General features: G+C 35.8%; 1 protein-coding gene across 5 annotated transcripts in view; it reads right to left on the bottom strand.

Moving 5' to 3' along the window:
- SOCS6 (suppressor of cytokine signaling 6) overlaps positions 1–24,057 on the bottom strand; it is an 828,170-nt gene that overhangs the window by 223,761 nt on the left and 580,352 nt on the right. The gene's annotated exons all lie outside the window — the stretch shown is intronic.

A 24,057-nucleotide genomic window follows, 5' to 3' on the forward strand; every position in this document is an offset into this window, starting at 1 on the left:
GTGGGGCTCAAACTCATGACCCCATGATCAAGAGTTGCCTGCTCTACCACCTGAGCCAACCAGGCACCTCAGGGGTAACATTTTACATACATTGTACAACTGGATGCTCCCACAGCTGCACGGCTACTTGCTTACTGTGTGTCTGGTTCCCTGACTTGTAAAACAACTTCAGGGATGCTCGGAAGAGGGAATCAAACTGCAGAGCAGTAAGAGGGCGTTTTGATTAATTTTGTTTCCATATTTTTTCTCTTCTTCTCCCTTTTGTTTCACAGTTCTACTTTTGTTTTTATTTTTTTCTCTGGATATTTGAAATATATACATCCAAATCCCTGATGGCTAATTTTAAGGCTTTAAACAGTGTATTTGAATATAAATTATCAACAGGAAGAATGAAGCATTATCTGCTACTTCCCACCCATATAGAATAACTCAGGTCCATTTAATTCATCATGTCCTCTCAAAATTCTAGCTTTACAAATGAATTTTTGATAAAACTAAGTTTTTTTAATCCATATTGCAACGATTACATCATTTAAATCTTTTGAAATTCATTTTATTTTATGGTGTTCTATTTTCCCTTATAACACTTATATTTTTATTTTATAAAAATGGTTTATCACTTCACAAATCTAAACCTTTTTCATTGAACCATCTCTCAATTTATTGTAATTCTTTTTTCTTCTATGTTTAAAGGAACAGCTTTCATTAAATATCCCTGGGTTGTTTACATTCTGAATCCTATAACTGAAGATTTTTTTCTTGTTCTCTTACCCAGGAATTTCAACTCAGGAGTGTATGTTAATTTACAGGTCAAGTATTTCTATCCTATGGGTCCTTATTCTAAGCAATAAGGTACAATCCTTTACTTTCTAGTAACAGTGATTCTTGTAGTGAAATAAATCCAAGACTTCTCACATTTTTGTAGGAAATCTGATTCTTATAAAAAAATAGTCTGAGTATGTATAAGATCTGTTTTATGTTGAATTAGAAACCATTGAATCTGAAGAAAAAATATATGGACGTTAACTGTTTCTCTTAAGTTCAAATAAGCACAAACTGAAGAGGAAATTGTCGTGTGCGGAAGGGGTGGGGGGAGTGCATAAAACCACTAATCACAATGTAGGAAACACAGGTGTTACATGAAAATCTAAAATAAAAAATGCTTTTAGTTATGTAGTTTTAAAACAGTAATAATCTTTCAAAATAAAGCAAGAAGTATGACATTCATATATTCAGTTCCAGTATTATTTTGTAACACATTCAGGATGAAAAAATCTTTAAAAATCTGAAAAACAAAGACCGAGCAATAACATATTGACTACAAGTATAGCTCAAGGGTCTTTCATATAATACAAATTAAAGGGTATCAGTAATTAAGATGCTGGATATTTTAACTAATTATGACCATACAGAATAATATTTAATGTTCTATCAAGCTGGTTGAAAACTATTGTCATGAGCTCCATCCACCTATACACATAAATCTTCTTAATATGGAGACAAGGTAATGTGATATTTTTAGCAGCAGTATAAAGCAACAGACATATGTGATCTCCCATACCACATGGTATAGAAGTACACAATTTCACCCATGAATGGTCAAGTCAAACCATAAAATAATTTATTCCAAAAATATTTATCAAGCTTCTATGTGTCACTATCTTTTTCATTAATGAAAAGACAAAGATGAACATGAGAAATGTTCTTTAAAGGGATTAATCTAAAGGTGCGTACAAAAATTAAATTCTTCAAACAACATAGTGGGGTATGGCATAATAAAAACAATAGTGATAATAGGCATTATTTTTATGATAGTCTCATAGGTCTCTTTTATTTTTTTTAAGAAAATAGAAGCACAAAGCACAACTGCCTAATATCCACCATCCTTCAGTGCTGATGTCGGGATTGACAGTGAGACGGTCTAATTCTGAAACTTAAGGTCCTACCTATTACAGTACTGTCACCAGAAATGCTCCAATGCCATGGGCACACAAAGACCCTTTAACCCATCTTGTACCTGCAGTGCTTCCTAACAAATATGAAGTCTCCTAGGACTTCCCAGAAAAAAAAAAAATGTGGGCTTTAGCAAAAAAGACTTCCCCCATTTTTTTAATATGGGAAAATTTTAAGCATGGGGCAGGGGTGGGGTGGGAGGGAGAAGCACACATGTCCACCACCACAACCACTCTGAGATAGGATATGGCATTTGATGAGAATATTCTTCAATACCCCCTTCACAGGGTTCCCTCAATCTAGCCAAATAATTCATTTTTTTAATGCAGGTGCTGAATTTTAAATTAAACTTTAAATATCTCCATTCTACTATTTAGACTTTTCATGAGGATTTTAGTATATTGATAATACTTGCACTTGAGAGCTATTTAAATTTGTGCTGTGTTGGTACATACTAGCAGGGAAACCAACTTGATTCAAAGAAATTAGATGTAATAACTTTTTAAGTCAAACAAGTAATGTATCTAATGCAAGTTGTGTTTTATGGAAAGAGAAATATAAAGCAGAAAACTATATACTATAGTATATATGAGATGGCATGGATAGCAAGGAGCACCATTATTTTATGTCTTCCAGAACAAGTTATTTCTTGTCATGTTTATTATAATACACATCCTAACTTCAGATATGTTAAATATGAAAAAAAAATAAAACCCACCTAGTTTTAGAAGAATGAATCATCAAATTTCCAATAGAGGCTGTATTTCTTAACACTGTATTATGGAAATTACTGCATCAAATCCTATGAGATGCATTAAAATGAGGTTTTCTTCTTGTTTTAATTATTGGCTATCAATACAATTTGCATAGAATTGAATCAGTGTATATAATGAAAAGGGTTAAACCTCTAAAGCAAAGAACATTTTAGTGAGCCCCATCCATAATTAAAGCACGAAGGGCTAATAAAATTTGAAGCCCAGGGTGGTTGTGTTTTTTTCCCCTTCCAGGTTCAAGGCTAATAAAACAATAATCTCTGCACAAATATTTTTTTTTCTTTTCCGTCCAACATAAACCAGTGCTTAATGGAGAGTCAATAACCTTATTATGAAAATTGATCTAAATCAATAGTATACAGACAGTGGTTAATGATGCTAGGCAGCTTTTTCAAATGCATTTACTGACAGCATCCCATCCCTCTGGTCAGGAGTTATTGAGAACACATCTTGAAAAGCACACTGTGATACAAAGAAGGCATGCAGATGCCTCGTGCTTGAGACTAAATTTAATCACCTCCTGCTTGTGACCATTTGGCAGCTTTGGGAAAGTTCTCTCCAGAACCAACTCTCTGAAGCCGAGCTATTAAAGTGCTAATTAAAGAAAGTGCATGGAAGACATGAACACTAGGAGTCTGGGGTAATTGGCTACAAAAAAGACAAGGCTGAAACACGTCACTTTGTCTGCTTCTCCTGATTAGACTCTAATTCGAATACCAATATTTCACTGCACGCCAAGGTGCTCTGGGAGAGATGTCTGCCTCTCTCTTGGTTGAGTGGATGGCTCTTGTGTGAAAAGGGAAAAATAGCAATTTTATTTGATACTTAATCCTCTGACACTCTCAGGATCAACAGGGAAGTCCACAAAACCTTTCCTGTGCATCTTAATATGATTTATTAAAGATGAGGAAAAAAGAGGACGAAAAAAAGTCATCTAATTGAACAAGTAATTCTGTACATTTAGAAGTTGTCCAGTAAGCCTATCATGAAGCAATGGTAATTACATTTGAAGGGCTTATGTGCTGCCTGATAAACTAGTTCAAAACATATGCATGTCTTTCCAATTGACTGCTAGCTTCCTTCATAGATGAGATACACTAGTAAGGGGACAGAGTGGAAGTGGGGGCAAATGCTATGGGCAGGAACACATTTACAGAAATCATGAAGCATCCACCATGCTATAGATACTTATTTGAACACTATGCACTTGCCTTTTGGTATTATTTCCTTCTTAAGAACTTGAGATAAATTAGGTTATGAATCTACCTAGAATGTCCTGTAAAACAAATAGTGAATTCTCAATTTTAAATGCTTTGGAATTTTGAGGGAACTGAGGAGAGGAAGAATTTTTGCTAAGGACACACATCAGCCAATTCTGAAACCAGAATTTGAGCTCAGACTCTAAGGCAGTATATATAAACTGCTATATACTAAACATGACTATTAACAGCCACACAGGCAATAGTCCTTTTAAATGATTTGATCATTAAATTTGTGCTTTAATATCTGTAAGATTTAAGTAAATACCACACTGTTAAATAATGCAAATTCAATTCTTTGTAATGCCTATGCTGTTTCCCTAGCATAATACACTTGTCACTGTTTCAATGTCCATGGAACACAGGCTTTGGGTTTTTTGTTGTTGTTGCTGTTGCTTTTTTGGTAGCGACAATGAGTTTTGATAAATAGGGCAAATTCAGAGGTACTTTTCAGCTCTGAGTATTTACTTAGTTTTTCTCCAAAGTCTGACCCACAAATTTCATATATGATACACTCAAAAGTCAGTCCCATAATCTTTTACAGACCAAGCAAGTTCATGGGTCAAACTTTGGAGAAAAACACTGTCTTTGAGATAATTTCTTCATTTAAGCTTGCAATGAAATGTGTTATTGAAAGCCCTAGTTTCGAGCTAGTATATAGGCTTCTGAAGAGAGAGAGTGCTAATTCTGCAAAGACATATAAAGAGCCATTTAACACACGAGAGGAAAGAGAAGTCACTGAGTCTGGACTCATTGCAGGAAAAGGGCCACAGGAACAGGTCTGCAGCACAGGGGCAGCTGAAAAGGATATCTGGGAGAAAAGACAGGACTCTGAATCTATTTGTTGTGCTTTACCTCCCTCCTCCACTCACCTTTGTCCATCTCCTCTCTGATATAGTCAACAAAGTCTACATCTGTCTTTGTATCAGGGAACCATTTTGAAGACCTTGAAATAGATGCCAAGAAAACACATGTGAATGTCATCTATCCAGAGGAAGAAAGTAGCATGATAATGTAAGACCCCAGTGTTCACAGAAACTGGATGGGGTAGATAAACAAAGCTTTAAGTCACTTGAGACCATACAATCAGTAGATGACAAGAGCTTCACATAGTAAGGGGTCAGAACTCACACGTGGATTCCATAATTAGAAGCTAAGACATCTGAAAAAACTTTCAACATAGACACTAAAAAAAGGCAAGCAGTGAGTACAGTCTTACAGAAGATCCAACACAACCATCTCAAGTTCAGCATAATCCAGCTCTTTTTTGCTTATTTGCATATTTGCGTTTAAAGTAATGCTGCATCCGTGGACCTTTACTCCCATTTGGATGTGAGAGCTTCATCTCCCAAGCAAGATTAATGTTCCTATTTTCGTCCTGGACTTTATATAGTGCTATTAATCTTAGTTCAAACAATCCTCAGGTAGATCTTCATGAAAATCCCTCAGTCTGAGTCAGACAACCTCTCTTGGTGTCACTGTGAATGCCTTCTTCATACCGTTTATATATTGGACTAAACCTGTTCCCACTGTAGTTACATGAAGTTTGTAGGAAAGTGGGAGGTACACCATGCAAAGCAAAAAGAATAGTTTCCTTGGTAATCTTTCCCTTAAAAATTGCACCAAGATTACAGAATTCAGTGTTATTGAGACAGTGAGTAACAGGGCATATAGGACATGAGATATATTTGAATTCTTACCTCACCCTCAAAATATTGTAAAATCCTTGAAGGCAAGGACATAATCATGTGTTTTCAGCAGTTACTACAGTGTCTGGTGGGGTGTTGATAAATGAATTGATGGAAGAATAAAAAATATTCATGCAAATTTATAAAAAACATGTATCTAACCTGGTTTTGACTTTGTAAAATAGATATGCAGAAAGCTCTATTCAAAAAGAAAAAAAAATGTGGCTGCTATGGGGGCAACTCCTTGCTGCCAGCAAACCACTGGATGAGGTGGCAGAAACAGACAATGGCTGTGTGGAGTTAGTTTGTGCCCTGTAGTCTTTTGCCTGAGAAATAGTGGCAAGGAAGCAGAATCATGTGGTGTGGAATGGGGCATATATGAGGTGAGATAGGAAACTGAAGTATGTGAGGATGTGGGGTAAACCAGACAATCCAGATGGTATTAGACATAAACATGCAAAACAACGTGTCAGTGACAGAGCACAAAACGAGTTGCATCTGACAACAAGAGCTCCATAGCAGACTGATTCCTACACACTGATCAGGGGCTCTAAATTATCAGCTTTATAGTCTCCGAGGGATCAGTGGCCCTGCCACACAGGTCCCAAGATGGATGTCATTACACTTCACTCCTTCGGTTTATTATTTGCATCACATACAGTATCAAAAACAAATAATTTTATTGGTTCCTAATCCTTTATATTTAGACTATTATGCTTTTCAAGGAGTTTCACATGTATTACAGAAAACAATATCCTGAGAGAGAAGGGGAAATGGAGAACAGGAAACAGTTCTAGCGCGTGAACTGACCTCCATCGTTACAAATTAATCTACTGGCTAGAGCCACCAACTAGCATTCATATGTCCCTCTCTACCACTCTTCCACATTATGGAGTATTTCATCAAGGTGGGATACAGACGGATGGAGCAGAAAAACAGACTTGAACACCAATACTCTTCTGAGGAAGCCAGAATATGATACACCTTAACCAAATGCTATTACAGGTGAGCAATGCATTAAAATATAACAATAGTTTTACCAGCAAGAAAAGCACATACATTTTAAAGAAAAATTAATAAGCAGATTTGACAATGAATTTACAATTTTAAAACTAATTACAGAAGAAACTGTAAAATTATCAAAATAGGTTAACTAAGGCAAGATTAATAAACAATAACTCTAATTTCAACCAAGGATAATAATAAATAATTCTAATATCAATTGACTTAAATGACCTCTTGCAGTCTCTTTCTTGAAACACAGATATATTAGTTTACTTATACTCAATAACAAATTGCTGCAAATTTAACAGCTTAAAACAGCCACTTATTCACAATCTCTATAGGCTGACAGTGCAGGCAACACACAGCAAGGTTTACAAGGTTACAATCAAGGTGTTGATTGGGCTGCATTCTCATCTGAAGGCTAAACTGGGGAGGTGTCTACTTCCACATTTAAGTTGTTGACAGAATTCATTGTCTTACAGCTTTGGAACTAGGGCTGTGGATTCTTGCTGTCCTTCACAATTATGGGTTTCCTCCAGTTCCTGCAGGCCACTCACAGCTCCTTCACACAGGGACATGTACCCCATCAAGACAATAGAATTCTCTGCTACTTGGAGCCTTTCAATTCAGGAGAACTCAGTCCAACTTCTAAGATTTTCATTGATTAAATCAGGCTCACCCAGAATGTTAAAAATCTATTAATTCGGGATCTTAGCTACACCTGTAAAGTCCCTTCACTTTTGCCATGAGTGATATTCCACCATGTTTGTTATATTATATCATCTAAAAGCAAGGTATCAGTCCCACTCATGCTCAACAGAAAGGGTATACAAGGAATGGACTCTAGGGGCTGAGAATTCTAGGATCCATCCCAGAGTATGTTCAACACAATGCGTGTTTTTGACCATGAGGAAAGAATCCAAGGGGTAAGTAAGTGTGATTCAACTGAACTGTATTAGTACTAAGAGAACTGGGGACACATCCCCATTATAAATAGCAGGAATTTAAGTTGGTTATTACTGAGAGGCTCTTTTAAAGTTTCATTTTCACTACTTTTTATGTTGGTGCAGAATCTTCCACAGTGAAGCTGTGCTATTATACCCCCAAGTCCCACTGAGGTTTCTCCAGCTTGCCTACTTCTGATATCCTTAAAGTTGTAAATTTGCAAATATGAAAAACATTTTAAAGGGAAAGTGAAAATACAATTTTTGAGGTTAAATGAGTCAAATTTATGTGAGGAATTATATGTACAAGGCCACAAAGGTCATCTTTATTAGCTTAAGGGATCAGTCTGAATGGAAGCAAATAATTAGGTTTTTTTGTGCCAGAAAGGCTCATAGAAGAATTATTTGAAAGGAGAATTTATTCTTTGTGTGAACATGGAACTGTTAATCTTGAAACTATAATCTGAAATATTAGAAATAATTGGGCAAAATATGTCAAATTTTGTCTACATCTCTGTAATTTTAAAAGCTAAGAAAACGTATTAGCTGTGGAAAGTGAAGAAAACTAAAGCATAGCTACAAAGAAAGATAAAATGCCCTAAACAGTGCTACTGCATATCTAGCATTCTTATTCTGAAATAATAAATATAAGTGTCTTGCTTTCTTAATGCCAAATATAATATTTTTAAAAAATATATAGGACAAAATCTGTATAAATACAAATATAGGACATATACTCTATGGCAATTAAGTATCATTTCTTATACATTTTTCAGGCTTAAGCATAACCATTATGTTTCATGTAATTATTGGTAAACACTGAGAAAAGAATTTATATTTTCACCTTTTTCTCCATACTGAAAAAACGCAGCCTGACATGGCTTAACAATTATTTCAGTTGAGGGATAAAATTGGACAGAATAATAACAATGCATTGATATTTGCCAAAGTGTGGAGAGGAGTTGTGGTCCTGTGTGTTTTGGGGGGTGGGGGAATATATATATATATATATATATCTCGCTAGTCCCTAGTCTTCCCCTTTAAGAACAATTACTACTAAGAACAGCTATGACTATATATAGTTGTCACCCTGAGGTTAAATACTAATATTAGTAACAATTCTCTAAACTTCAGGGACCATGACACCAGGTTTGACTTTCCTTTTAACTTTCACATGCTCTCAGTCCTCTGACTTGATACTATCTTCACCTCTGCTTGGAACAAACACCAAGACCAGAGGCTAGGACCCAGCTGTTCCTGGGTGAAAGAGGGACTTGAGGTGGGGCAAGCGGGGGTTTCACAGTGAGAATGGAGTGGCCACACACTGAGCAGCTCCAGCAACATAACCCAGAGCCTGTGCTCACTTTCACTCTGTCTACACTACAACTGGTGCCTAGGACTCACTAACTCTGGAGATCTGCAACAAGAATACCGGGGATCAAGTTTTTGTTTGTGCACATAAGACAGTGTTAAAACATGTTTTTGAATGAGTTATTAGTTTAAAAGCCACAACAAATATATGTTCTAGATACATGATCATTATAGTTTTATTGAAACTCTTCTGTTAATTACTTGGATGCAGCTGATTTTAGTTAGTTCATATATCCAGAGGGGAATATTATTTTTGTTGGGTTTAGTGTTCTACCTCAGTTCCATCCCTATACTGTTAATTTAAGGAAGGGAAAGCTGAGAAAGCTTTTTCATCTAAATACGTTGATGGGAAGGGGTTGGGTGTTGCTTTTATGATGCTTAGTTCTCTAAAACATTCACATTGTTATGGTGATAGTCTTTTTTTTCTTTTTTTTTTAAGGTTTATTTATTTATTTGAGAGAGAGAGAGAGAAAGAGAGAGAGAGAGAGAGGGAGGGAGGGCAGGCGCACTTGCATGCACAAGCAGGGGGAGTGGCAGAATGAGGAGAAGCAGGCTCCCCACTGAGCAGGGAGCCTGATGAAGGACTGGATCCCAGGTCGCTGGGATGATAAGCTGAGCCAAAGGCAGAGGCCAAACTGACTGAGCCACCCAGGTGCACCTGTTATGGTGATAGTCTTACAGCAACTATCCTCCTAATTATCAGCTGGAAGCCTGCTTATCCTTTCCATTCCCTGAAAGCAAACTGGAAATCACCTATCTTATGAAAAGTTGTGTTATCAGATCACTATCAGATTATAGGAGGCATATACTTTTTTTTTTTTTTTTTTAATGTGGGTCTCTTGTTGGCATTTCTGAGATTTTACACCTTGGGGGTTGGAGGTTGTATTAAAAGCCAGGCTGCTTATTAGGTCTGTCTCTTGTATACAACAGGAAAAAGATGATGTGAGAGAGGAGATGAGAAAGACCAGCAATCTGGGATGAAGCTGACTTTGGGCCTGTTCTCATGTTGATCCATCTACAAGGGAAATGGACATTTAGAATCTGGAAAATGCTACCCCAGTTTGAAGACCACTGCTGAAGAGAAGCCTACTTCTGAGTATTTTCATAAAAGTTTCCAGTTGACCAAACATTTGTTGCAAACACACAAATATCATTTCCAGCTGACAAATTCAGATTTAATCATCTTCAATTGTGCAACATATCACATAGCAGACACCACATAGCGTTTACACATTCTCACTTCGTATGGCCTCTTTTGTGCAAAATAGTTGTCTTTATTTTACAAATGAAGTCACTAAGTTTCATAAAATTTGACTTAGAACAGTCTAGTAAAAAGTAGAGATCAGATTTTAGGCCTACCAAATATTTGAAGTTCTGTCTAACACACTGCACATTAAAGCTCAGGGGGGAAAAAAATCACAGTGTGATCAAATATTCAAAAGAAGAACATGGAAGATCTTCCAAAATATTTAAATCATACACAACCCTAAATCTTTTCTCTCAGCTCTCAGTGGAAATCACCTTGTGCATTCTTATGGACACACCAGCAAGCATTTCCTGCTGACTCAAAGGAAGGACTAAAGGGCATTCTTTCCTATGGAACCTAGTTCAAATATGAGGGTTGTAGCAATATATTAGGGCATCAAAGTACAGCTTTAGGAGCCAGATAAGCCAGAAACAAGAAAATACAAAAAAAAAATACTCTGTAAGAGGGACATCTGGGTGGCTCAGTTGGTTAAGCATCTGCCTTTGGCTCAGGTCATGATCCCAGGGTCCTGAGACTGAGCTCCGCATCGGGCTCCGTGCTCAGTGTGGAGTCTGCTTGTCCCTTCCCTACCCACCCCCGCTTGCTCTCCTGCTTTCTCTAAAATAATCTTCTAAAAAATTTTTAAAAATTAAAAAAAAGTGGCTAACATTTTAGCAAACTGTGGGCATTCAGAGTATAGGCAGGATCACCCTTCAATAATTTCTACTGAGCTACCAGGTTCACAATTCACCTTTAATTGAGGTTCTTCCCACATTAAATAGACTGTTCATATGTACGTTCAGTTAAGCATGCTCAAATGCATTTGTAGATACTTGTTGAATTACTCTTTTCTTACATCTCTTCCTTCAAAAAAACACTTTACCCTGCATTTAATATAAGGCTAGCAACATTACATGTCATTTTTCGGATATAAATAGCATAATAGTTTTATCATCTATGAGTAAAGGTTTGGAGGTGGCACCTCGAGTCCTTCTTGTTTTTCCTATTCCAGTTTTCAGAGAACTTCTGGTGTCTTGGGAGCTCTTGTGTTCATATACCAGCCCTTTAACTTCATAGTATTTGATATTCTATCATTAGACAATTTCCTCTCTCACTGCTTAAAATAAGCTTGTTCCAGAAAACCTAATACTATTACCTAACCCTTTTAGCAAAGCCAATGTTTTACTCCCTTTTGTACTATTTAACCTTCCTGTATATTTTGGTCAAGAAAGGACCATCTACTTATAAGTCTTTTGTTTTCTACTCAGAAGTCCACAACCATAAGAGATGGTGTTTCAATAAAATCTGTTCCATCCTGCCTCACCTCTCTTGCTATCACCTGTTAAGAACGAATCTGAAGAAGTGGAGAGCAGTTAGTGATCTTCAGGATCAGAGGCAGAGACCCTCTAAAGGGCCATAGAGGAGCATATTTCGAATACAGTATCATTCAATCTATTTGGCACTTGATATTTACAAAAAAAAAAAAAAAAAAAAAAAAAAAAAGCACCAAAAGCATATTTGGTGAATGAAGTTCCTATTAAATAGCTTTTAGTGAAGAGTGCTAAAAAAACATCATGTGTCTTTTACTGCTGGAGGCAACACTGGGGTTTCCTATACCTATCAATGACCAACTAACTACCCTTTCTGGATTTCACTAGTCTTAAGCTCTGATATAGAAGACCTGAATTAAACTCCCATGAGAAATTTCTGAACAAGAATACTTGTTTTATATCATCTCAAAGAAATATTAATAAGCAAATGCTGTTCTCCTCTATTACAATATATACTGTACTCACTAAAATATTCTTTAAACATCAGGCATATAAATCACATTCTACTAAATGGCATTTGGTCCAATGAAGACATTTTTTCATTATTACTAGAAACTGAATTTTATGCCACATTCATGATAGTAACTAGCAATATCTTGTTCTCTATCAATGATAAGTTTTGGTACAGTGAGTTTAAGATGCCATTGAACTTTCAACAAGCTTCTCATATTCCTGACTTTCTTTCATGCAGGCTTCCCAGAAGAAGGAAGGGAGGCATACAAAATTGTGGTGTCAATGAAGTTACTAACTTTGAAAAAAAATACACTAAATATGAACATTATAGGATTTGTTAATATAGTAAGAGTCAAAAATTGGGAGTATCTAGAATTCATATCAATATGAGCCAAAATTTAAAAAATAAAAAGGTTCCTTAAGATGCTTATGGTTCATCACCTAAAAGCTTTTAATACTAAAACCCTACTGAATGAAAATTTAAAAATAAAAATGGATGAACTCATCCATCCCCAAAAAACACTCCTGGAAGAGCTTTTTATTCAAGTGAATGTCAAGATCATTGTTAGCACAGCATCTAACAAGTTCACTGTTTTGTCCATGTTGCTAGGGCAAATGGCCTTTGAATAACTAGTATTTCTATTCAAAGTATGTTTGTATAAGTAGTAAATTTTTTTCAATGCTATTTCAAACCTCAGCAGATTCAATATGGTCACTTCCCCCCCCCCCAAAAAAAACCTGGGTTATAACAGTTAAACTGGTGAGTCATATTTTTTACATATCAGAAAGTAAGAACATATTTTTAAAAAGCAGGACTTCTTAATTTTTATTTCTAAGTTACCACAGATTTATGTACTGAATTGCAATGAATACATACAAATAATTGCATATAGTCATTATTTGAATTTGCATTTATAGTGGTTTCACATACTAAAACACGAGGCTATCCAATCAAATGATAACAATTTTTATCGAAAATAACAAAAGAATTTATATTCGTAATCTTTTGTGTGTGATTGTTTGAATGACTTTTAGGTTTTAATTAAAAACTTCCTTTGTCGAGATCTATGTTAGTTCCATAATTTAGTTCACTATGGTAATTTGAGGAGAAGAGAAAAATTATTACTAATTAATTTTAAAGCTATTTCCATTGGTGCCTTAATTTACTACCCTTCTAGCTCAGAATTCAGAAATTATTTTTTTTCCCATGGTAGAGTAGAATTGGACAAAGAAATAAACAATCAGTTTTGTTTTTCTTAATGATACCTTTCACGATTGAATAAAACTATTTTAGGGAAACAAAAATGTGATCCTGACTACACATCTAAATCCTCACTTTTATAGGATTTACCTAATCTTGGGCATTTCATTCATCGACACCATGGCAAATACCCCACAAAACCTGTAAACCATAAATCATAAAACTCTAAATATCTCTACTGCTATCCTTTGTGGTATAAATCATTTGCAAATCATTAACACATCACTTAACATCCAAATCTGTATCAGTTTATCAATTCCACTGAGACAGCCATCATCTGACACCTAATAATTAAAATTATAGATAAATCAAAAGTACATAACCCCCTAGTGATACAATGTGATTATTTTTAGAAAAGATACATAAATTTGTGTTTCAAAAACATATGACAAAAATCCCAAGGGACCTATATTTTTTAATTCTGGCGTTTCATATTTTTTTTTTCCTAAGAGAGGGAGAGAGAGGATAGGGGCAGAGGAAGAGAAAAAGAGAGACTCTCGCGTAGACTCCACGCTGAGTGAGAAGCCCAACAAAGGTCTCAGTCCCAGAACCCTGAGATCATGACCTGAGCCAAAATCAAGAGTTAGAGGCTCAACTGAGTCACACAGGTACCCTTAATTATAAATTATTATGCTTTGGGTAAAGTAGACATCTATTTCATTGTAACAGGCAGTTTAAATGTCCACTTTTAAGAATATGGGGTGCGCCTGGGTAGCGCAGTCGTTAAGAGTCTGCCTTCGGCTCAGGGCGTGATCCCGGCGTACCGGGATCGAGTCCCACATTGGGCTCCTCCGCTGTGAGCCTGCTTCTTCCTCTCCCACTCCCCTGCTATGTTCCCTCTCTCACTGGCTGTCTCTCTATCACATAAATAAATAAAATCTTTAAAAAAAAAAAGAATACATAAATTTTTCTATAGAGATTCTTCCCCAATCCATGTGAAATACGGTCGCCTGCAATTCAGTAAGGTTTAATCTAACTGAAAGTCAAATGGAATTTAAGATAAACCTGACTTTTAAAAACATACATGCAGTTAATGCATATGTACATATTCACATTTAAGTTAGAAGAGAAGGTTTTAAATTTTATTTTCTTAAGTAATCTCTATACCCAACATGGGGCTCAAACTCACAACCCTGAGACTGAGTCAACATGCTCTACTGACTGAGCCAGCCAGGTGCCCCAAGTTAGAAGAGAAGGTTAAACTAAGTTACAGATGAACAGAGTAAGAAGTGATAAAACTGTACAAGTAAGCAGGGTGGAAAAAAAGTATATATTTACAAATAATAATTCACTATTTGGCTAGCTAGACATTTTTGATGTTGGAAGCTCTGAGTGTATAAATTCAAACATTTTGCCTAGGGCCCCAACACATTGTACATTATAGAGGAACTTCCTTTCATATTCTATTTTGTAATTGTTAGGATTCTTTGTATGCAACCTACATCACCCAAATCTGGTTAACCTGAGCAACAGGAAGTATATATTAGATTTATGTAAAGGTGCTAGAAGAATTGAAGGGAAGCTGAGAAATCTTACATCAGAAAATATCAAAACCGTGCACCACATTGATGTAGGAGGCAGAAAGGAGGGTTCAGTTTACCCCTGGCACTGCTAAAACTGCCTTTTCCCTGTGTCATCAAGGTCAGATTCATTACCCATGAGGAAAGCAGAGTGACTTGGCAAAATGAAAAACAAATTCTCTGACAAAGTCCTCTACCTTCTTTCCTGATCTCATGACTACATCTCTCAGCTTCCCTTTCCCCCACTCACATGGCCATGCGACTGGATTCTCCTTGTGTGTGAGTGTTGTGGGCCAATCCCCAGCCTACTCTTGCTGCTCCAGTACCTGCTTCCCTGATCCTGTTTGTAGCTAGAACACAGGGGCACTTTAAGCTTAGCTTGTTCAAATAGACAAGAACAAGGCCCTAGTGCACGGTGGGTAAATGAGAGGGGAATACACTAGATCTCTGAATGACCTTGTAAACCAGAACCAGCTATTTATTGTGTGGGAGAGAATTTTTTTTTTAAAAGGATATTACTGGTTTATTTGAGAGAGAGAGGGAGAGAGAGAGAGCATGAGCAGGGAGAAGAGCATAGGGAGAAGGAGAAGCACATTCCCTGCTAAGCAGATAGCCCAATGCAGGGCTCAATCACAGGACCCGGGGATCATGATATGAGCCCAAGGCAGATCTTTGACTGAGCCACCCAGGTAACCCCAGAAATATCTTCTTTCATCAACTGAATTATTGTAGGTCTAGCCTTAGGCCTTAGCTCAACAACATTACTACCTAGCTTGGGTTGTATATGCTATAGCTGGGAATATATTTTTTTAAAAAAGCATTTGACTAAAATAACAACAACTTCTGGCAAGGACATGGAAAAAAGGAACTGTTGCACTTACACACTGTTGGTGAGAATGCAAACTGGTGCAGCCACTGTGGAAAACAGTATGGAAGTTACCCAAAAAATTAAAGAGAGAACTACCATATGATGCAATAATTCCACTATTGGGTATTTAGCCAAAGAAAACAAAAACACTAATTGGAAAACATACATGCACCCGTGTTTATTTCAGCATTATTTACAACAGCCAAATTATGGAAACAACCCAAGTGTCCACCAATAGATAAATGGATGAACGTGGTATAAATAGATAAAAGAATGAAATCTTGCCATTTGCAACAGCATGGATGGATCTAGAGGATTAAATGCTAAGTGAAATAAGTCAGAATAAGACAAATACCATACAATTTCACTCATATGAATGATTTAAGAAACAAAACTAACAAAGAGAAAAAGAGACAAACCAAAAGGTGGACTCTTATCTATAGAGAATTGATGGTTACCAGAGGGAGGTGGGTGGGAGGATGGATGAAATAGATAAAAGGGATTAAGAGCACATTTAATCAAGATGAGCACTGAGTAGTAGAACTACTGAATTATTTTACTGTATACCTGAAACTAATAAAACACAGTATAATTAACATGCTACTGGAATTAAGATAAAATAAATAAAAGACATTTGTATTGGCCAAACCACCAAGACTGCACAATATGGTAGAAGGATAAGGTCCTTCCGTGAAATTCAAGAACCCTGGGCTGGAAAAAAGGCAGCTGTCTTGGATAATTAGTACAGAATGGATGGTTAGAATGGAAGGAAAAAGGGCCCATGTTCCCATCTACAGTAGGATATTTCCTTATTCTCTGGACTCCTCTTTCCCACATATTGAAGAATTCACTTTTAAAAAGGGTCACAACTTTAGGCATACAAACATGCTCCTCCCCCAATCCCCCCAAAAAACAAGCCCAAAAAACCAACCAACCAACCTAATCCTGTCTCTTTGTACTTAGCTCATTTTTATCCCTCCCCTCTTTTGAGCAAAATTTCTTAAATTACTGTCCATAGCTACTATCTCCAGCACTATATACCACTTTCTCTGTTTAGAGTGATCAAATGATCAACTATTTCACATCTAAAGAGCACAGAGGATAATGTGAAGAAAATAACCATATACCAAATTTTCCAGAAAAAGAAAATAATAAAAACACTGGGAAAGTCCCATTTATTCCTTTGATCATTTCACTAAATACACACACACACACACACACACACGTACACAGCTACGAACTGTACTGAATTTGGCATGTGTCATTCTTCTGCATGTATTTACTGCCATCTCATGTGTATGATACCAAAATAAGACAATAGGATTTTTAAATTTTGGAAATTTTTTACAGGATCTTGCTGAATAGATCATTCTTCAATTTGCTTTTATTTCAATGTTATGCTTTGAAATTTATCCACATTGATACGTGCAATCATATAGCTTCTATAAATTCAGTGTAAATTCATTTTCTCTCTGGTATATTCACTTCATGAATATTAGACACGTAATTCAACATTCTCTTTTAAAGGTCATTTAAATCATATTTGTACATACATACACATATATATGTATATACTTACATATGCATATTGCATCTACATTTTTATATATGCAAGTAAAGCTATGAGCTTTTTGGCATCTTGTACATAATTTTTCATGGAGTTGTTTAGAAATTGAATATTCATGTCTTTCATCAACTCTAGAAAAGCTTCATGCATTATCTCTTTGAATCACACTTGCCGTTCTGCAACTTTATTAAATTTGTGCTTATCTTTTATCCTCACATTTCAACTTACTACGTCTCTATCATCCAGTTTACTCACTTCTCAGCTGTGTGTACTATCTAACCTCCTGTTTAATCCAGCCACTGCATTTGAAAGAATCTAGATGTAATTTTTTTTTTACTTTTTAAATGTAAATTTCTCATTTCTCTTTGTTTCTGCTTAAATCTGCCATGTCTTTTTTTTTTTTTTTTTTGATCTGGTATATTCCTAATGTGCTTATTTTCCCTTTTCTTTCATTGATAATGCAAATATACTCAGAGTCCACAGGTGTTAACTCAATGACTGCAAATAGGAGGTTGTTTCTGCTGTTGGTTCTTTTGCTGAACCCTGCTCCCGGAAACTTTTCTTCTCATGTGATTTGAATTAAACTGTGAAAGCATCTTAGTGTGTGTTCTTCTACAGTATTTTATTTTTGTTTTGTCAGGTGTCCTAGGTTATTTTAAACCCAACACACTCATTAATTTTTTAGCTTCAAGTTTCCTGCAAAACACAGAAACTGCATATTTGAACGTGAAATTGAAAGCAAGTCTCTTGTTACCAATTCTTAGGTGTGATTTTTATCCTTTCCAGCAATCAGATGAAGACAGACAAGATTTTGTATTGTCTCTTTGACAGTGACCAGAATTAGTTCCAATTACATTTCTTCACTGAAATTGTAGCCCTTCAATAAAACTGGCTGAGAGAATTTCAGGAAAACCTTCATGCTTTACATCAAGTTCAACACCTTGTCTTTTCCCCTTCCCCCTATATGATAATTAAAGAAGGTCTATCTGATATTGACACTGGCAGTGCTCCCAGGACAGCTAAAGCCAGAGAGACTTCTCACCATTATGGCTTTTCATCTCATCTTCATTGTTGGCCCAGAGGAATTTCTTTTATTTTCTAGCTAGTTCATCTATATCTTTAAAATAATATTCATTTTATATTATCCATCACTTTTTAAAATAAGTTTTATAGATTGCTTTTCCATGTTAATGTTATAAGATCTTTCTACTATGAAATGTAATTGAATATATAAGGATAAGTAGAAATAGTCATTAAAAAACCCTGTTCAACTTTTTATATCATATACTAATTTTGTTTAAATTGTTTTTAAACAAACATAGCATGTACTAGTCTTTAAAAATTGTTTCAGGGGCGCCTGGGTGGCTCAGTCATTAAGTGTCTGCCTTCGGCTCAGGGCGTGATCCTGGCATTGTGGGATCGAGCCCCACATCGGGCTCCTCTGCTGGGAGCCTGCTTCTTCCTCTCCCACTCCCCCTGCTTGTGTTCCCTCTTTCTCTGGCTGTCTCTCTGTCAAATAAATAAATCTTAAAAAAAAATAAATATAAAAAAAATAAAAATAAAAAAATAAAAATAAAAATTGTTTCAGTTGTGAGTTGCTGTAATTGCAATACTCAAATCTGTTACGGATACTGAAAACATACGTAAAATATTATTGATATTCTTGGCAATTAAATGAATACATGAAGAAAAAGAATTTTTATTTAGTTGGATGTGGGAGTAAGATAATGTGATTTTATGCAAATAAAGAAACCTTCAAAGAGTTTCTGAAGAATATATGAAAAATAAATCATTACCCAAAGCTAAAGAATATTGTTTAATAAAGGTACTGCTCCTAAATGCTATAGCCAAAGGGACACACAAGAAATGATAGAATGATGAAGAATGGGAAAGCACAATAAGCCAAATATTTTAAAACAAACAAAAACTTGTTGTAAGACTTTATCACCAAGCTCTACATGAACCTAGAGCAAGTAACTAAATCATTTTGATAATCAGATTCCTTAACTGTCATAATCCCATGGTCCTATCGTAAGTACTGGGCATTGCATTATATATTTTCCCTTGAAAGAACAGCCATAAACTGGCCTTAAGGTGAGGAGTAGCAATTCCACCAGAGTTAATGAGATTATCATCCCACAGAAATGCCAAATTACTTATGGTAACTTAGCAGTATTGATTTTTAAAGAAATAAAAGTCAACATATTCTCAAATGATAAAGGTTAGATCTATACTTATTTTCATAATAGTTATAATACCTAAAATTTTACCTCAAATCCCAATACTTTATATATCCCAAATTTGGCCAAAGAAACGGGGAGCTGGATTCTGCTTCACCAATTATTTTGACCATAACATTTCACCTCAATTAAATATTCATTTTTCCTCTTGCACATTAGTTAGTAGCCATGCAGTGCTATCAAAAACCAAACCAAAACCAAAACAAAAACAAAAAAACATGATCACAACCATATGACATTCAGCAATAGCTGTTTATGACCTCCTGGAGCTCTGTCCTCGTATCTGGACTTGAGTGAGCAACTTACCTTTCATTCAAATGTATTTCATCAATGTTTTTGAAAAGTTGAGACAATGGGACTGTGAGTCCAGAGAGACCAAAATGGCCAAAGACTGCAGAACAGGCTACCCAAGAGCTGCAACAGGAAGAATTCTAAGGATCTACTGAGAATTTCTTCAAGTATACAACAAACTGATGAAGAGTGCATGCAGGGGAAGAAAATGTGTGAGGTCAGAAAAAGCAGCAAGCGAGATTAGGTGTTACAATGCTTAGTGCTCACACTGACTTTGGAATAACACCTGTTCCCACTGACCATGTTGAAAATTGAGAATTCACAAGGTGCTGGGTTCAGACACAAGGACAGTTTTGCTCCAAGTATGGGGAATAATCAGTCCTGGACTAAACACAACTTCCACCTAAGACATCTTAAACACCAGACCTCAAATGACTCAAATTGTTTCCAAGAAATTTAATAAGTGTCCCAGAACAAATCTCAAGGTATTTATATGGACACAAAGTTTCCAGAATCCAACAATATAAAACTTACAATGTTTGGAATCCAGTCAAGTATTACCAGACATGCAAAGAAACAAGAAATGACCCATATTGAGAGTGAGGAGGGAAATCAGTCAAAACAGACTGACACGGATGTTAGAATTACCAACTAAGGCCATTAAAACACTAACTGTATTTCACATGGTTAACAAATTGAGACATGAAAGAAATAAAAAGATAAAAACTGTAATATAGGAGATGGTAAATATACTGGATAGGATTAAAGGCAAATTAGGTAAAGGAAAAGATAGTTGAACCTGAAGATATAGCAATATGAACTATCCAAATAAAACAGAAAATATTTTTTTTTAAATGAACAAAGCACCATCAATCAGTGGCAACTTCAAATGGTCCACTATATAAGCAACTGGAGACCCCCAAAGGGGAGCAGTAAGAGAAAACAAAAAAACAAAAAACAAACAAAAAAGCTGGAGGAAACGGCTGAAAACTTTTCAAATATGATCAACTATACACCTACAGACCCATGAATCTCAATAAATGCAAAAACAAGATGATTGAAACTGCAGATAATCACACAATAATCAAATTGCTCAAAATCAATGATAAAAAGAATATCTTAAGTCATATTTTAAAAACACACGAGGTAGGTAGTGTCTAAAAAAAAAAATCCCTACGTTCCAGGGCTTATGATATATGAGCCTTTATATGTAGCCTTCATACAATGACTTGCTTCTGTCAAATACCTGGCCTCTCTTTTAGACGCACTTCAATACATGCCACTGGCTCTAAGCATGAATGTGGTCATCTTGTCACCCATGCTGATCCACAAGAGAAATATACCAGGTTTCTCCAATCAAGAAAGGGACTGGCCTATGATCACTTTTTTTTTTTTTTTTTAGGAGTTTATTTATTTTAGAGAGAGAGTGCATGTGAGCAGGGAGAGGAAAAGGGAGAGAATCTCTAGCAGATTCCGTGCTGAGTACAGAGCCCAACATTGGGCTGGATCCCACGATCCTGTAATCATAACGTGAGCCAAAACCAAGAGGCAGATGTTTAACTGACTGAGTCACCCAGGCGCCCCTAATGATCATCCTTAAGACTATTTCTGCACTGATGCAAAGCAATAACAAAACTTGCATTTGCCTAGTGTGTCTTTCATTCAGGATGATAGCCATAGGGAGAAAGGAAAACACAGATAATTAGCTTTTACAGTAACTTGGTCAAAGTCACTCCTATTCACATAATAGACTAAGCAAATCCCTTGAAGATTATTTTTCTTAAAGCCATCCATTGCCATTAAGATGTCTCCAATCTCCCAGGAATAGCTACATGCTTTACAAAATGTTCTCCATAATCCATACTGTGCATTAAATAATTATAAACACTAATAAATTAACACACTGGCTGTCTTACACCTTTGTCTGCTATTTAAATATGCACTGCATTTAATGACTCTCAGAGAATAATAACAGAATAAAACAACAGTCATTACCCTCTGTCCTTGGATATATTAGAAAAAATACTTAATAATCATATGAAATTGTACTGGGGTGTGTGCATGTATGTTTGATATCAACTATTAACTTCATCTGATAATGTAATTTTGTAAAACTAACCTTGTTCATGTACTCTCTATCCTCAAAGCTATATGTACCTCAGTTTGAAAATTTACTTTTATAAAGTTTGCCAGTATCCTAAAGTAATATCCAATATACAAAGAATTTCCAAGTAAAACAAATTCAATTTAATGACTTACTATAGTATCAATATTCTATTTCATATATTATACTCTTACAGGAGTTCCTGTATCTTTACATCTCATAAATTGGCAATATTACTATCTCTTACCCAAAACTTCAGTTATGTTTGTATGAATTCTTGTGCAACACAATTACTAAAATATCTCCCAAGATGAGTTTGGGGGAAATACTCAAAAGCATCTCGGAGAAACGGAACAAATACTTTGTGCGTTTGTTCTTACGAGGTCAAAATCCAGCGTGTGAAAATGGTATCACGTTAGTTTTCTTCAAGGTCATGATTAGAACATCAAAGTCTGTGGAAAAACAGCAACATCTGCATTTCCTATGAAGTGTCATCAATAATGGGTCCATCTATCACATGGCTCATAAGATTAGCAAGGATTGCTGCAGAGTTACTACCCGTTTGATAAAAAAGAAATATTTACTGAAATGGAATGTATGATGATCCCATATCATGTTGCTAAATCAGGCAAGCATAAGTAAATGAACCCTCTAGACAGAAAAGACAACATTTTAACAGTTACAGGATGATATAATCCCAGAGAAATATGAATTCATGTTACAGGAAGGAAACCTAGTGCCGTGTTCTCATTCTAGGGAAAACACTCTCTATGCAGGGGATGTCAGGTCACTTCCCAAAGTCACACGGCTAGTCGGGGGGGACATAACCCAAAAAAAGATGGTCAGCTCTTAAATTTCCAATTCACTATTCTTTCAACATTGTTAATATATTTTAGAAACTTCATTTTGAGGATAAAATTTAAAACCAAAACAAGAATAAAAACCTCCCACTCAGGGGCTTTGAGGTGAGACCCTTAGTTGAACGCAAAGGAAAAAAAATCATTAGCCCAAGTGAGAAAAGGATAACCCTCCTCTTCCTGCTAAAATTTCTTCACATTTTGCTTTTGATCATTGCTAACAGAGCTCATTTGTACTGTTTCCTTTAATGTGCGTCTGCCTCATCCCATCTCTCCTCTAACTATGGAAGATTTTCAGGTTTTAAAATCAAGCCTTGAGCTAGTGAGGGCCAAGTAGACTGATAACTAAGCGGGATGCCTTATTAGCAGAGGCTGAAAATATTGAAAAAGCCCACAACATTCCAGCAAAGATTTCAGCATTCATTTCTTCTCCTAGTTACAAAGTTACTTCTACTTTGTGGCCTAAATTGCTCTCTTGCTAGCTACAGAATCTCCTCATTAGCATGAAGCTATAAAATATTAACAGAGAAATTATTCCTTCTTTGGAACGAGACACCTTGAACAATTTGCTCAATATATTTCCAATTTATACTTCCTGGTTCATTGAAGAAACTGTCTATCCAAATAGCATTGGAAAGAAGGCGGAGAATCAGCCATGGCAACATAAAAGAGCCAATAATCTGTTGAAGAATAGGCTGCATTTCATCATGACAAACATTTTTACTGAAACCCTTGATCATAAACTTACAAGGGCACAATTATTCCCAGAACAGTTGAAAGACTTGCTGAAATGTTTACAAGGGTTACACAATATTAACAGTCTTGACAGATGTTTATTTCTTTCCTCCTATTGAGTCGTCCAAATATATATTTGCATGTATAAATTACTCCAACTATTATGGAAATAAATAAGATACATCATGTTTGAAAATATGACATTTTATCTACCAAAAACACCAAATTCATGAGGAAATATTTAAAAAATAATTGGATGTGGGTTGTTCCTCCCAATTTTTTGCAGCTCCTGCCTTACACAGAGTAGAGGTGCAATGTTGGTCTCAATAAATATAAAATATACAAAGCAGAATTTTAAGAGAATAGATCAAAGTTCACTAAAGCATTAATTTAAATGTTCAAGGTCATTAGATTTCTTGAATGTTAACAAAATGTTCTGCTATAGGGGGCATCAATTATGGATAAATACACTCTTTAGCTTCAGATTTTTAATACAGAACAGAAATCTGGCCTGTAGCGTATACAAAAGTCTTATAAATGCAGCCTCCTGTGGGAGCAGAGTACCAAGGAGATTGCTAAGTTTGTTTTTGC

Source organism: Ursus americanus, chromosome 19 (assembly GCF_024610735.1).
Source record: "Ursus americanus isolate L20-20 chromosome 19, mUrsAme1.1.p, whole genome shotgun sequence".
Classification (NCBI taxonomy): domain Eukaryota; kingdom Metazoa; phylum Chordata; class Mammalia; order Carnivora; family Ursidae; genus Ursus; species Ursus americanus.